Source organism: Myotis yumanensis, unplaced genomic scaffold, assembly GCF_028538775.1.
Source record: "Myotis yumanensis isolate MYYU_CA2020_CCGP unplaced genomic scaffold, mMyoYum1.0.hap1 SCAF_14, whole genome shotgun sequence".
Classification (NCBI taxonomy): Eukaryota; Metazoa; Chordata; class Mammalia; order Chiroptera; family Vespertilionidae; genus Myotis; species Myotis yumanensis.
In genome coordinates, this window is record NW_027223765.1 from 33,247,845 (window position 1) to 33,264,458 (window position 16,614).

Sequence of the window (16,614 nt, forward strand, 5' to 3'; positions counted from 1 at the left end):
GCAGCACCTGCGGCGGCGCGGAAACCGGAAGCCAGGCTGAGCGAGGAGCGCCGAGTCCTCGATGAGCGCCCGGCGGCTTCCGCGCAGGCGCCGTAAGAAGACGTTTGGACGTCCCAGGTGCTCACGTTCAGTGCGTTCAAGTCAGCCCCCACCCCTCCTCCCCTTGAACAGGTGGGGAAGCTGAAACGGGGGTGCAATGAATGAGGCAGCAGGGGTGGGGGTGGGGACTTTACACCTGCTACCCCAACCCCAACTACAGTTCTAAATTAATTCACGTCAATTAAAGTTCCCGAGAGCTAGAGATAAAAGGAATATTCGGGAGAGTTGGAGGATGTGGAAAGAAAGACCCGTGTTAGAACCACAGGAGAGTGAGGACTTAGAACGAGAGGGAGTATCCGTCTGCAGGGTGTGCAGTATGCTCAGATCTGGCATTTTCAAATGCAGAGCAAAACCATTAGGGGAGGGGGAATTGGAGAAAGGTGGTCAAAAGGTACAAACTTCTAGTTATAAGATATATAAGTAGAAGGGGTGTCATGTGTAACAGGATGACTGTAGCTAACACTGCTGTATGATAAGAGTAACCCCTAAGAGTTTTCATCACAAAGAGATAAAACGTTTTTTGGCTTTATTTTTATTATATCTATAAGAGAAGATGGATGTTAGCTGAATCTATTATGGTAATCATTTCACAATATAGGTAAATCAAGTATATGTACATCATGCTGTACGTCTTAAACTTACATAGTGATGTATGTCAGTTATTTCTCAATAAAACTGGGAGGGGAGGGCACAGCATATGGTGTAATTGTCACATGGACAAAGAGCAAACAAACAACCAAAAAAACCTACAGTGAAATATCACCTTACACCCGTTAGAACAGCTATTATAAAAAACACAAGAGATAAGTGTTGGCGGATGTGGAAAAAGGGAACACTTGTGCAATGTTGGTGGAAATGTAAATTGATATAACCACTATTGAAAACAGTATGGAGGTTCCTCAAAAAATTAAGAATAGAACTATATGATCTAGCAATTCCACTTCTGGGCATTTAGTTGATGAAAATGAAAACACTACTCAAAAAGATATGTATTACCCTCTCCCCCATTCATTGCAGTATCTACATAATAAAAGCCTAATATGCTAAGTGTCTGACCATTTGTCGCTATGATGTGCACTGACCACCAGGGGGCAGACGCTCCAACCAGTAGGTTAGCTTGCTGCTGGGGTCCAGCCGATTGGGAATAGACTAGTCAGGCTGGACACACCCTGGAGCCCTCCCACAGTCCCTCCCCGGCCCCAATTGAGCACCGGTGGGGTCCTTCGGCCTGGCCTGCACCCTCTTGCAATCCGGGACCCCTCAGGGGATGTCCGCAAACCAGGCCAAGGGACCCACTGGTGCACAAATCTGTGCACTGGTCCTCTAGTTTTTTATAATAGCCAAGATATGGAAGCAACCTAAGTGTCCGTCAATGGATAAATGGAAAAAGAATATATATAAATATATATATATATTTATATATATATATATTTATATATATTTATATATGAATATTATTCAGCCACAAAAAAGATTGACATTTGGGACAACATGGATGGACTTTGAAGGCATTTATGCTAAGTGAAATAAGTCAGAAAGAGAAAGACAAATACCATACAATCTCACTTATATGTGGAATCTTTAAAAAAACAATCAAAACTTGAGCTCATAGACACGGAAAACAGATTGGTGATTGCCAGGGACAGAAGGAGGCTGGGGGATGGGGAGCTGGAGTGTGGCTCCACCTCTGAGCAGGAGCACTGATTCTGCTGGGCCCCTATCACCTTCCATTTAAGGACACGGGCTCTCAGCATGGGGAGCATTGAGGTTTTGGAAGGCAATTGCCAGTGGAAGGGCAGTGAGCTAGGGGTCCTGGGCCCTGGGTTCTAGTCCTGACCACACGTTACTGTGTGTCTTTCAACAGGTCTCTTCCCCTCCTTGGGCCTCAGCTTTCCCATCTGTACAGATAAAATGGTTTCCAAAGACTTTCCTGCTCTTTTATTTCCTCAATCTGATAGCCAAAAAAAAAAAATTTTTTTTTTAACTTTACAGGGTTGGCAAGAGGGGACAGTGACTCGCCTTTGTGTACAGGCACAAACAAGAGACTTTCCAACCTGTCAAAAGCAAAACAACAGACCCAGCTCTGCCTCTATCGCCAGCTCCTGCCTTGGCTCCCGGTAGCCAGTTCTTGGGGAGTGAAAACACCTTCCTGAGTGTCTGGAGCTGGGTAAGTCCCAGAACTGGCCATGCATTTAGCCAGGTGATGAACCTTTTATTAAACCATCATGATTTTGTCTGTCGTTCTATCATTTAGAAAAGCCAGTGTCACACTCACCATTTCATTTGCTCAAAAAAGGTAGCAATGTGGCCTGCAGCTTAGGAATTAATTCTGGAAATCATGTTGGATCAGCCACTGCTATTGGACTGAGATTTTTTAAACTGGTGGTGGCAAAGACCTTCCTGTGTGCTTTACAGTTTATCAAAATCACTTTTGTTACTTAAAATCTTTAGGCAATTCTGTTACTAGTTTCATTTTTATTAGAACAGCAACAACTAATGTTTACTGAGTGATTTGCATATGCCAGTCATTGTTCTATGTGCTTTACGTGTCTTAGCTCATACAACCCTATGTGGTACAGACTAATATTGTTCCCATTTTATTTGTGAGGAATATGAGGCACAGAAAGGTTAAGTGACTTGCCCAAGGTCACACAGCTGGTAAGTGCTGTATCCAGATTCATCTCATCTTGAGACTTGCATAACCCTCACTTTTCCTTCCTCTGTGAAGGCCTGGTCTCTGAGCCTTCCTGTATCTCTTAGCATTTTCCAGGGACCAACCATGTACCAAGCATAGAGATAGAGGGTGTGAGGAGAATCGGCATCAGCAAGATGGTCTCAGTCTTCAAGGAGGCTATAGCTGGCAGGGAAGACAGCAGTTCATAAGGCAATGAGAGAGAGAGGGGGGCGCACATGTGTGCAGATGCTCTGGCATCAAAGGGAAGGCTGAGGAAATCCCCTGTAGGAATGCAGGAAAGGTTTCCCAGAGGCAGCAACACATGAGCAGAGCTCTCAGGTAGAGATGGTCAGGAGGGCCCTCCAGGCCAGGGGAACGGCTATGCAGAGGCTTGGTCATGGGGAAGGACATGTGTCCTTTGAGAAACTTAGAAAAATTAATTCACACTTAGAGTGATGATATTGAGGCACTCCTCCTTTTTCCCAGCACTGCAGCGAGCCACTTCTAACAGTAGAAACTTGGGTAGCTGGCTCTCTTCACCTTTGCCTTCTACCTTAGCATTCTCTCTCTCTCTCTCTCTCTCTCTCTCTCTCTCTCTCTCTCTCTCTCTTTCTCTGTCCCTCTCTCTACCTCTCTCTACCTCTCTCTTCATATCTCTCTTTCTGGCCCCTTATTATCTAAGTTTTCCCCAAACAGCACAAGAATCTTGGCATTACATTGAAATCCCTGAGCGGGAAAGAGAAATCATGATGTGGATAAGTGTACGTCAGGGGAAGGTGTGCAGCACAGCATGTAACTCCCCGAAGATCTGGCTTCCCTCCAGGCTGGCCCAAACCCCAGCTCCCCAGGCCTCTGCCAACTGCTGCTGCAGTCGTGAGCAGACGGCTTGAGGGGGTAGAGGTTGGCATACCCCATGCGCTGGCACAGGGAAATGAGAGTATTGACGGAAGGACTGGCAGGGCCCAGGAGGGCAAGGCCTGGTCTAGAGAATTGACAAAGGGTGTGCCAGGCTGGGTGGTGGCCAGGGGAAGCAGGTGGCAGCTGCTCAGGGACGGGAAGGAAGCAGAGAATGGAGGGAAGGAAAGAGATAAGGAAAGGAAAGAGAGGGAGAGAAGCAAGAAAAGAAAGAGGGAGAAAAGAAAGACAAGAAAAATGTTCAGAGATAGCCAGGCTTCATGAGCCAGTTATAAGCACAGACTCCAGAGCCAGTTGATGGGGTTCGAACCCCAGCCCTGTAGCTGTGTGATCCTGGGTGAGTCAACTTAAATTCTCTGAGCTTTAGTTTCCTCAGATGAAAAATGGATAATAACGGGACCTACCTCCTAGGCTGGAGGATTAAATAGGTTAGTATTTGGAAAGTGCGAGAACACTGCCTGGCACATGGAAGGGCTATGTAAATGTTTGTTAAATGAAGGGAAGGGAGGTGTCATTCAATGCCTTGGCAGTTGTGTCAAGCTGAGTCAGACCCTGCCATAGGAGGTGTGAGGATCCAATCTGGTGTCGTGGAAATAAATATCTTTGAGAGTCATGGCCCTGCCAGATGGGAACTGAGAATAGAATCAAGTAGTAACTACATTCATTGAACCCAGTGGGGCAGTGGGGTGGGGAGTGGCAGCCTCAAAAGACCTGAAAAGTAGGAAATATGGGATTGATTTGGGGAATGGGAGCTGCAAGGCCACCCAATTTGCAGGTCATGGGCTGGCATCTCCTTTGACAAAGCAGTGCCACTGCCAGCCTAGAGGGGCTCCTTCCAACACATGCAGCCCCGTGCCAGGACTCAAACCATATGCTTCATGAGTTGGTCATGAACTAGATTTCTGCTCCCACGCACCCCCTCAGCTGTGCTGTACACACCTACAAGATGGTCAGGGCCAGAGACAAGAAAAAAAGGCTCAGCAAGGTCACGAGAAAAAATCACACTGGTTGACTGCAGCTGTAGATCTCCTCATTCCTCAGCCAGTTGAGAAGTTAACCCCATTTCTAACCCAGATTTGTACATGTGGTATTTTAAATATTTAAGGCATTTAAGAGAGCTTGATGTGTAGAGCATCGAACACATCTGTCTTGTGGCTCCCATTTAAAATGTGTAACTCAGAAATTGACTCCGGCCTGTGATTTTAAGTTCATTCAACAACCTATGTATTGAGCACCTGCCTGCATGGGTGCCTGAGCTAAACCTGACAGCAGTTCTTGCCCTCATGCAGCTGACATTCTAGTGCCGAGACACAGACACTAAAAAATAAATATACTAAGTACATTATATAGTATATTATGAAGTGGTAAGTGCTATAGAAAAATTTTTTTAAAAATTGAGTAAAGGGGATGGGAAGTGCCAGGTCACAGTATTTAGTAAGGTGGTCAGAATGGACCTCACCGAGAAGACACCATATGAACAGAGAACTGAAGGCAGAGAGGAATTGGCCATGTTGAGCTCTTGGGGAAGAACATTCCATGCGGAGGGAACAGCCAGTGCAAAGTTCTCAAGGCAGGGATGTGCCTGGCAGGTTGAAGAACAAGTAATGAGGCCAATACCCACGTGCAAAGCAGCATTGTTCACAATAGCCAAGAGGTGGGAACATCCCCAGTGTCCACCAATGGATGAATGGATAAGCAAAATGCAATGAAAAATTATTTGGCCATAAAAGGAATGAAACTTGGGTATACACTACAGCATGGTTGGACCTTTCCCATCATGCTTAGCAAAATAAGATAGACACAGACGGACAAATACTGTATGATTCCACTCACATGAGGTACCTAGAACAGGCAAGTTTACAGGGACAGAAAATTGAATAGAGGTTACCAAGGGCTTGGGGGAGGGGAGGTAGGGAAGTGGGTGTTTAATGGGTACAGAGTTTGGGGGAGGGATGAGGAAAAAAATTTGGTATAGAAAGTGGTGCTGGTTATACTACAGTGTGAATTTATTTAATGCCACTGAATTGTACACTTGCAAATGGTTAATATGATAAATACTACATTGTGTTTATTTTACCACAAGAATAAATGGTAATTAGGCCAATGTAGCTGGAACAGAGGGAGCAAGGGAGGGAGTTAAGGAATATCCAAGAGCTCAAGGGGAGAGGGCAGGTCCTGGATATTGTAGGGACTTTGGCCTTTACTCTGAGTGAAGTGGGGGCCTGGGGAGAGTTTGGAGTAAGGGGAGAACAGGATCTCACCTCTGGCTTCGGTGTTGAGAAGAGATTCAGAGGACAAAAGTGCTAAGTGTGCTTGGCACACAGTAAATCCTCAGTAAGTATCTTGTTGAGTGCACCTCCTTTGGAAGGAAACACAAACTCTACTAGTAATAGTCATTGCCTCTGGGGAGGGGAGCTGGTGTCTGAGGGAGACCTCCTTTTCACAACACGTTGTGGGCTGTGTATGCGAGGTGAGCAGAAGGCTATGAAAAGCCTAGTTAGCCACCAGGGGGCGCCATATGGCCACATAAAAATCATGCAGACAATAGGTTTTCAAAGCCAAGGTGGTTCTGCTGGTTCATGTCTAATAGCTTCAGAGGCTCCCACCTGCTGTCTAGCAGAGGAGGGTGAGCATCCCACTGGCCTGGGGTGGGAGAGTCAGTTCCTCCTACCAAGCCCCTGCACTGAAGACTCCATTCCCCTTTCTCTGGCAGGGAGGAGCTCAACTGAGCAGTCAATGACAGTATGGAGCTCAGGTGGCATGGCACTGGACTGATCTTGTGCCTTCAATAGGGACCTTTTCCCTTGGGAACCCACCCCTAAGCCTGCCTTTTCCACAGCTCTTTCATTGGAATGAATGGCAGGTGCTCCAGCCAAAACCCTTGAGGTCATCTTTGACCCCTCTCTTTCTCTCACAGCTTACTTCTAATCCATCAGCAGGTCCTGTCAGCTTTTGCTTTGAAATGGAACTAGAATAGGCCCACTCCTCCTCACCTTGCTGCCACCCATCTGTCTCTCACCTGGATAACTGCTGTAGCCCCCTCCCTGTAATCCCTGCCTCTGTTCTCACCCCCAATCCCAATCTCTGCTCCCCATGTCCCTCCTCTGCCTAGTACACTCCCATGGCTCCCACCAAAGTCCTCACAATGGCCCACAGGGCCTTGCATACCTGGCTCTTGTACCCCCCCCCCCCCCCCCGACTCATCTCAGCACCTTCCCCAGGCCCAGTATGCAGGGACAAGGGCCTCCTGTTCCTGTTCTAACAGTTGGATGCTCCATCTCTGCTGGTCCCGTGCATGGAATCACCTTCTCCCAGATTCCTAAATGCCTCTCTCCCTCATCTCCTTAGGCCTCGGCATAAATGTTACCTATCAAAATAGCACATCCCAGGCAGGTCAGAACGGGCTTTCTCACATGTTTGGGAGTTGACTGGTCTGGAGTGGTTTTTTTTGTTTGTTTGTTTGTTTTTTGTTTTTTTTAAAATCTTTATTGTTCAGATTATTACATTTGTTCCTCTTTTTTCCCCCCATAACTCCCCTCCTTCCAGCTCCCACCCCACCCTCCACCCTCACTCCCCACCCGCTGAGTTCATCCATAGGTGCATGATTTTTGTCCAGTCACTTCCCGCATCTCCCACACCCCTTTTCCCCTAAGAATAGTCAGTCCATTCCCTTTCTATGTCCCTGATTCATTATAATCACCAGTTCATTCTGTACATCAGATTATTTATTCACTTGATTCTTAGATTCATTTGTTGATAGATGCATATTTGTTGTTCCTAATTTGTATCTTTACCTTTTTCTTCTTCTTCCTCTTCTTAAAGGATACCTTTCAGCATTTCATATAATACTGGTTTGGCGGTGATGAACTCCTTTAGTTTTTCCTTATCTGTGAAGCTCTTTATCTGACCTTCAATTCTGAATGATAGCTTTGCTGGATAAAGTAATCTTGGTTGCAGGTTCTTGGTATTCAGCACTTTGAAAATTTCTTGCCATTCCCTTCTGGCCTGCAAAGTTTCTGTTGAGAAATCAGCTGACAGTCGTATGGGTATTCCCTTGTAGGTAATTGAGCCTCTTTCTCTTGCTGCTTTTAAGATTTTCTCTTTGTCTTTTGCTCTTGGCATTTTAATGATGATGTGTCTTGGTGTGGTCCTCTTTGGATTCCTTTTGTTTGGGGTTCTCTGCGCTTCTTGGACCTGTAAGTCCATTTCTTTCTCCAGATGGGGGAAGTTTTCTGCCATTAATTCTTGAAATAGGTTTTCAATATCTTGCTGTCTCTCATCTTCTGGCACTCCAATAATTCTGATATTAGACCGCTTAAAGCTGTCCCAGAGGCTCCTTACACTATCTTCACACTTTCGGATTCTTTTTTCATTTTGCTTTTCCAATTGGGTGTTTTTTGTCGAATCTTTGGTTTGATTCTTGTGCTCCTCTGGTCTGCTATTGGGTATAATATTCTTTATTTCAGTCCGTGTATGCTTACTTTCTAATTTCTTTATCGTAGCATCGAGGGTCTCATTAGTTTTCGTGAGGCTCTGCACAAATTTATGGCAAGCCCTCAAAATTGCGATTCTTAGCTCCATATCTCCCATTTCTGTCATGTTTTTTTGTCTCCGCATCTTATATGCTTTCTTGGTGCCCCCCCTTGTGGTCTCTGTGCGCAGTCTTGTTCTAGCCAAGCCTTAATTGTTGTAGTTAACACTAGAGGGATTTGACCACCAGGCCGACTGGCTGTAGGAATCAGCTGTGGAAAACGTCTGTCTTCTGGGGAGGCGTTATTCCAGCCTTTGCCTGAGGCGGTCGGCAAATGGTTGTGCGCAGGGCCTGGGCGGGGCGGGCTCAACAGGGCGGAGGGAGGGAGCAGCTATGGCCGCTCTCAGTCCGTCCCCAGGGGCTCTGCCTCTCTGTCCCAACAACCGCTGCAAACCTCGGAGGGGCCGTAGCCAGACAGTCCCGCTTCTCCCGTTTGAGTCTGGGTCCCTAGAGACTCGCCCGGATCTGTAGCCCAGAGTCTGAGACTCACTCCTGATTGAAAACGACAACCGCGCCCTCAGCCGCCAGCCCGCTTTGCTCGCGCACCCTCACCACCGCACCGCCATACCTTTAAATTTTCCACACTGCGCCTCCGCTGAGCGTCGGAATGCTGTTGTTTTTGCTTCTAGTTGAAGAGACTCCCCTCAGCCAGCCTTCCCGTGGTTCTGGTTGATGTCCGCTCCGACTTTTAGTTGTATTTTTGAAGTGGTTGTCCACGGCGGCAGTCTCTGGTGTTTACCTATGCCGCCATCTTCCCGGTCTCCCCTGGAGTGGTTTTTACTGGAATAAATTAAATGAGCTCTCCTCCATGTGGTCTCTCATTTTCCAGCAGGCCAGTCCAGGTTTATTCATAAAAAGATAGCAAGCAGAAGCATGCATAAACTCTTGAGGCCTAAGCTCAGAATTATCACACTGTCACTTCTAATGCCTTCTAGCCTTCTATTGGCCAAAACAAGTCACAAGACCATCCTAGATCCAAGGATGGAGAAATAGACCCACCTCTTTCTGGGAGGAATCACAAAGAGGTAGGTGTCAGTTTGCAGGCTACCATAACAAAGTACCACAGACTGAGTGACTGAACCAACAGAAATGTATTTCCTCCAAGTTCTGGAGCTACAAGTACAAGATCAAGGTGTCAGCAGGGTTGGTTTCTTCTGAGGCCTCTTTGCTTGGCTTGCAGATGGCTGTCTTCTCCCTATATCTTCACAAGGTCTTCCCTCTGTGCATGTCTGTGTCAAATTTTCTCTTCTTATAGGGACACCATATTGTGTTAGGGCTCACTGTAATGACTTCATTTTAATGGAATTACCTCTTTAAAGACTGTATCTCCAAATACAGTCACATTTTGATGTCTCAGGAGTTAGGATTTCAACATATTAATTTTGGGGGAACACAGTTCAGCCCATAACAGGTAGAGACTGTAACTATTTTTGACTGTGACTATTTTTGTGCTCAATCTACCACAAACGCCTAGCTGTATCCTGAATAAAATGATGACCCTTCAAGGTGGGTGTTAATCACCAATTCACACATCCGGAACTGAGCTGCCAAGAGGGTAAGTGACTTGTGGAGCCAGTATGGGAATCTTGGTCCTCTTGACTGAAAGACTCTCTCATATTTTCTTTTCCCCATGAAGGGTGTGTACTGGGGCAGGCCCCAGGCTGGACACAGGTCATCTGGGAAACCAGTTGTTCCTCTTTTATAAAAAAATTAAAAAAAAATTTTTTTTTTCCCATCACCATTTATCCCCCCTATGCCCTCTCTACCTCCAGTTGTTCCCCTGAACAGGCTGATGTAAGAAGCAGGGAGGGGGCCAAACACATGGTGTCTTCAGTCTCCTCCCCTCCACCCAGCCTCATCGTGGAACAAACACAGAGAACACCCAGGTCTCCCTTCTCTTGCCCTGAAAACATGCTGATTATTTCTTGGAACTGTGAGCCTTGAATTTGGGGCGCCAGGTGCACTGTCAAACCCCCTCCCCTCCATCCCAAACAGAGGTGGCACTTCATCTATAGCAAGTCCCTAGTTACATATATGTTTCCTGGGTTTGTCACTCCACTAGACTGTGAGCTTCTCAAAGGAATGACTGCTGTCTTAGTCACATGCCAGTCACGTCCTAGCTGTGAGATCTCGGACAAGTTATTTAACATCTCTGTGCATCAATTTCCTAACCTGTCAAGTGAGAGTAATAAGGACCCTCCTCAAAGGACTGTGTGAGGATTGAATGAGTTAATACATGCAAAGCACCTAAGACAGTAGCTGACACAAAGTCAGCACTCAATAAATGTGAGCTATTGTTATTTTTATTATCCTCCAGTGCCTTACATAGGACCTGGCCCAGGAATTATTTGCTGAATAAAATAAATTGATAAATTATGAATGACCTTCAAGTTCACAAGCAGAAGATTGGTGCTTGAGGATGGGTAAACCTTTAGCTAAGACAAAAATAGGAACGTCACCAAGTGCATTAAGCATTTTAATTAGAGCCTCCTCCATGCCTTGGTGCTGTCTGGTCGCTGCCTTCGCCTCCTATTTTTGTTTGGCCTGGGCAGCACTTGGAGGATCAGCATTTGGGCCATCATCCTCTGCCTGCTTCCTGAGCCCCTGCACCAGACCTAGTGGCCTCCCACATGCCTCCCAGCAGCCTGCTTTAAATAGCCTCCTCTTGCTAACAGTTAATAGGAAGCCTGGAGCAGAGCTTATATAAGCGGGCCAGGCTCTTACCCCATTTAGCTGAGAGACCCCAAGCCCCCCCAGCAAAGCTCACCAGAGTGGGCCCTTGTGGCTCCTCCCACCAGCAGGGGGCGCCCAACATTTGTCTTCTCCTGAGAGGCTCAGAGGAGCTCTGGGACCCACTCAACTGTCCCTGGTGGAATTTATGATGCTGGTCCCACACCCTCAGATTGATCTGAAACCAACCCAGACCTCGGGATTTTTTAATGCTCCCCATTGTGATGTTGATGTTCAGCTAAGTTTGAGAATCACAGCCCGAGAGCCTCTGTCTTCTTCTGCCAACTGCTGGCGGGCTCTTTCTAGGCGCTAAGCACCAGTCTCCCCTCTTGATCCACTTCTTACAGGTGGTAGGGGCATTTCCAAGCTTTTGAGTTGTCCCTGTACCTCCTGTACAATTCCCCCCTGTCTACAAACTGAGTACTATTTACTTTGAACACAACTCACTTTTAAATTTTAACCACATTCTGTGCAGATATGAAATTATGGATTGGATGTACTTGTTTGTTTTCTTTAATATGCATTTAAATAAATGCTAAACTGTTAAAAGTTAGACCCATGTACCACTCAGAATCATTCTTTACAGAACCAGAGGTACATTCTCCATACTTGGGAGGGAGTATGTGGGATCAGGGAATAGAGATTGCCTTCTGGGGTTGCACATAAAGGGAGGCAAGGGGGTCCTCTCCCAAGTCAAGGACAGCACATACATGCTGAAAATGGTTAGAATATCTCAGAACTCTAACTTTGTCTGAGAGCATCCAGCCCTGTCCAGGCAGGAGAGATGCAGAATTGGGGTGGGGGCACCCAGTGTTTGGGTCATGGGAGACCCACTATCCTCTGGCGTCAGCCAGGGTAGGCCCAGAAAACAAATGTTTCTCTGAGTTTCAGCTGAGAAGGTGCTTTCTGAAGATATGTTGGCTTCCCATCCCATCCCTAGGTGCTGGGCCCCGTGAGAAAACCAGGCTGAGTGTGCCCAGGGCAAGAGGAGGCCATGAAGTCTCCAAAGGAGCTGGAGGAAGCCTCATGGGGGCAACTTTGCAGCAAGCTAATAGGGTCTAGGGGCCCAGAGGACAGAGCAAGGACTCATAGGACATCATGGGGCACTCACAGGGCACAGGTCTCAGCTCAGAGAGAGCAAATACTTTCTTTCTCGCAGAGCTGTGCTGGTTAAGAAGGTCATTCCTGAGGGAGTAAGATCCCCATCCCTGGAGGCAAGCATGGACTGAGGAAACAATGTTAGGGAGAATTTTCCTACCCTTCCTTACCTTTAAGGGTCTTTGAATGCTAAGCTTCTGTGACTCCAATTCCCTGACATGAGTCCTCTTCCTCCTCCGCTGGTGGGCGAAATGTGAGAAAGGGTGGGAGGTATTCTCTTGCCTCCATGCTAATCTCCTTGCCTCCCAAAGAAGAACTTAGGTGGGTGGAGAGGTCCTTAGGGTCATCTAGCGTCAAAGGTCATTGTTTGGCATTGACATTGACGTAGGAACTTGGCTTTGCAAAAGCACCTTCAGGAACAGAGGAGATGGTGGGAGCTCTTGCTACCTCCAAGCCAATGCATCTCAAGAGTGATGTGGGTTCTTGGGCAGTACAGTGGCTTCTGACTCAGGCCTCCTAAACAATTCGGGTCTCCAAAATATAAAAACTGTACTCTAAACTTTTAATTTAAACTATGTTTAAAATTATGTAGTTTTCACATGGCACAAATTCAAAAGGTGGGCGAGATCATTTAGTGAAAAGTGAATTTCTCTTTCTTACTTGCTCTCCATGGCAACCACCAATCCTTGGTGTCCTCCAGAAATAGTCTGCAAACATGCAAACAAATATATACATCTCTCATGAAATGGGATTTGAGCACCTAATAAGTATAAGGGTGGGAGTAAGGACACACAGGCTAGGGAATTAGACAGGCCTAGGTACACACATCAGCTGGTAATATTTGGCCGGGTCTACCTGCTAAGAGCAAATCTTTGCTTCCTGGGGGCCAGATCATTGTTCTGTGATCTTTTTGTATGTTTTGTCATATAATTCTCACTCAGGGTCCTCTGAGAAGCAGACACGAATACGGAGTTAAACATGAAAGAGATTTATTGGGAAAAATACCTGTGAAGGAAAATGGGGAAGGAAATAAAGTAAGGTCACCAGACTCAGCAAACAAAAATATCGGACACCTAGTAAATTGGAATGTTAGATAAACAATGAATAATTTTTTACTACAAGTATGTCCTGTGCAAAATGTCCCATGCATACTCACATTAAAAAATTATTTGTAAAAAAAATTTATTTGGTCCTGGCTGGTGTGGCTCAGTTGGTGGAGGATGGTCCCATGTACCAAAAGGTTGCCGGTTCAATTCCCAGCCAGGACACATGCCTGGGTTTCGGGCTTGATCCCCAGTAGAAGGCATGCAGGAGGGAGCCGATTGATGTTTCTCTCTCACATCAATGTTTCTTTCTCCCTGTCTCTTCTTCTCTCTCTCTCTCTAAAATCAATAAAAATATATAAGAAAGAAAATTATTTAGCCCAGCCAGGATGGTTCAGTGGTTGAAACAGGAGGTCACGGTTGGATTCTCAGTTAGGGCATGGATTGTGGGCCGGATCCCCAGGAGGGAGTGTGCAGGAGGCAGCCAATCAATGATTCTCTCTTATCCTTGATGTTTCTATTTCTCTCTCCCTCTCTCATCCTCTCTGAAATCAATAAAAATATATTTTTAAATTATTTGTTGTTTACCGTCATTCAAATTTAACTGAATATCCTGTACTTTATCTGGAGGCGACTGAGAGAGTCACCAGACCACGCATGATGCAGTCTGACCCCTGGAAGAAAGGAGGAAAGGTGGGTGGTGTGATAGGCTGGCAATGGCCCCCAAGATGCCCATCCCCTGGGACCTGTGAATGTTACCATAGATGGCAAAAGGGACTTTGCAGATGTGATTCAATTAAGGACCTTGAGATGGGGAAATTATCCTGGATTATGCAGATGGACCCTATATGTAATTGCAAGGGTCCTTATAAAGAGGGGCAAGACAATCGGAAAAGGAAATGAACGGTGTAAGATGAGGACTGTGGTGAGTTCTGTTTCACAGAAAGGGGCTGTTGCTCAGTTGCTCAGTTGCTCAGTTGCTCAGTCGCTCAGCCGCTGGCTGGGAGCCGCTGAGCCAGTCAGTGACACTCCCCGTCCTTGAAACCCTCAGAGGCACGTTTGTATGGCTGCCATAAACCACAACCTTCTTCTTCTCATTCTGCCACAAAGAAGCCAGTGCACAGAGAGGTTAAGAAACTTGCCAAGGTCACACAGCCTTTAAGTATTGTTGCTGGGATTTGAATCTAAGTAGTTTGACTTTAGAGTCCACACAACTTAACCACCATTTTAGAACGCTTTCCTCACGCACCTTTGAATAAAAACAAAATCTGCCTCAAACCGCTTTTGGAATCAAGTAGAATGTATTTTAGAAACAGGTTAATTAAAAATTAATATTTGGTGTTAGAAATTATGTGGGGAAATGTGTACTCTCAAATCTCATGCACTATAGGGGGAATATAAATTGAGTACAGCCTTTTGTAGAGCAATTGGCAGTATCTACTATTTTAACTTCCTGTGCCTTTTGCCCTAGTAATTTTTACTTTCATGTGTTTTGTCCCACAGAAACTCTCACATCTACACAAAGACAGGAACAAGACTGCTCATCAGGTATTATTCATAATGGGGAAGCACTGAAAATAACCTACTATCCATCAGTAGGGGAATGCAAGGTGATTATGATGCATCCACATATCAACCTTTGCACTGATTTAAAAAAGAACAGGGGAGAGCTCCGATGACTAACTTGAGGGTGTCATGTCATGTTGTGGTATTAAAAGAATCTTAGGCCAAAGAGCAGAGTAGAGGGACCGGGCATTTATGTAAAACAACAGGAAACAACAGTGTGACAGTGTGCGTGTGTGTGATGTATGCAAGTGTGCAAATGCAGAGGCAACTGCTGTTAGAATTTGTGTTTACCTCTGGACACTCAGCACGCATCCTTTCACATCTGATACGTACTGAGTGTGCCAGGCACTCTGGACTGTTTTGCTCTCTGCATCTCTTTTCAACTCAGAGGCTAGAGGTCCTATTCCTCTGGTGTTTCCCTGTGTGGCCCTGCATGGGCGGCTTGTCCCTTCTTCTTGGAACTGTGAGTCCCCCGAGTAACAAACTATCTTTTCAATGGCAGCCTCTCCATCTGTTGGCTTCACCATATCGGACTAATAAAATCTACACGCTAAAACACTGCCCCACTTCCATACTTCAAACACCACCCCTCAATGTGTGGGGCATGTGGAGACCTAAGAGTCCAGCTTCCTCCTCGCTCACATCCATCCAGAGCTGTACTGTGTGAGGTGGACACACCACATGAGCATCCTGCTAGGATGATTATGAAGCAATGGCCAGTGGTAACACAACCCTCTGTCACCTCCCCTAACCCCTTCCTCATCCTTACTGGCAATGCCCAGGGCTAACCACCTTCAAATTGTGGACTTCGGCTGCCTCTTCAGAAGGATGCTGGACGGTGGGAGTTATACAAGGAGATTAATTTTTGCTCTGCATAGCTGTATATTACATACACTTTTAATGATGCTCTATTCATGTATTACTTGAGTAAATTTAAAATATGAAAAATAATGATAGGCTTAAGGGGGAAAAAAAAAGAACAAGGCATACTGAGTCAACAACTGTGTTTTGGCAGCAGGGGGAGGTGAGGGCTGTCTTTTGCTGGCTTGTCATTGTTTTTTGTTTGTTTGTTTTGTTTTTTGAAGCTTTGCTCTAATAGAAGGCCCCAGCCTGGTGATGGGAAAGGGGCCTCTTACGACCTGTTGGCACTTATTGCCTTTGACGACAACGTCGCCTCCAGTGAGCTCAGTCGCTGGGGGCTTCCTCCTCCTCCTCTCCAGCAGTCTTCAGGAGCCTCTCATCCAAACACAGTTATGGGGATTATTTGTCTCTGCCTCACGCCTTGCCCCCACTCATCATGAATCTTCAGGAGCTAGATGCTTCTTCCTGTGACAGCTGCCCTCTCAGAAAGCAGCACTCAAGGGACTATCCAGGAAGCGAGCCCCCAATTATACAATTAGGTCACATGGGTTCAAATACGTATTTGCCATGTGATCGTAGGCAAATTGTTTAATCTCTCTGAGCTTCCGTGTCCTCGTGTGGAAAATGGGAATAAAACAGGATATATCCCATAAAGATTGGTGGGTGTTCGAATATATCTGAAACACTTAACATATTCTTTGGAGTAAATGTTCATTTTCAAATGTCAAGTTTTGTTATTATTAATCACCCGTTCACTTGTTTTCTAAACTAACATCTGTTGAGTGCCTACTACGTGCCTGCCGTTTGCTAGTTCTCAGAGCTGTAAAACAGAAATCAAACGATTTGTTCTCTGTATGTCACAGGCTGGTTTGGAGCCAATGACCACAAGAACTTCCTAGTATGAAAGGTTAGTAGATTTCAGAAGTGGAGGGCAGGGGACTGAGGCACACGACTCTTCTAATCGAAGGAGAACCTGGTTCGGAAAACATTTGGACTACTGAGACCCTCACAGCTTTCTGAACCACATGGGCAGGGTCCTGGGCAAGAGAAGAGGAGAAAAGAAATACTTTTCCAGGCAACACTTGCGTGTCTGAGAG

At 46.0% G+C, this 16,614-nt stretch overlaps 1 long non-coding RNA gene across 2 annotated transcripts; it reads left to right on the forward strand.

Moving 5' to 3' along the window:
* Nucleotides 1–86: 86 nt before the first annotated feature.
* LOC138992533 (uncharacterized) lies at nt 87–16,243 on the forward strand. Of its 2 annotated transcripts, XR_011468106.1 has the most exons (4): nt 87–171; nt 2,092–2,266; nt 14,594–14,638; nt 15,742–16,243. It is a non-coding gene; the product is annotated as an uncharacterized lncRNA (long non-coding RNA). The 2 variants fall into 2 exon arrangements; XR_011468107.1 differs by lacking the exons at nt 87–171; nt 2,092–2,266 and adding an exon at nt 13,719–13,783.
* Nucleotides 16,244–16,614: the final 371 nt, after the last annotated feature.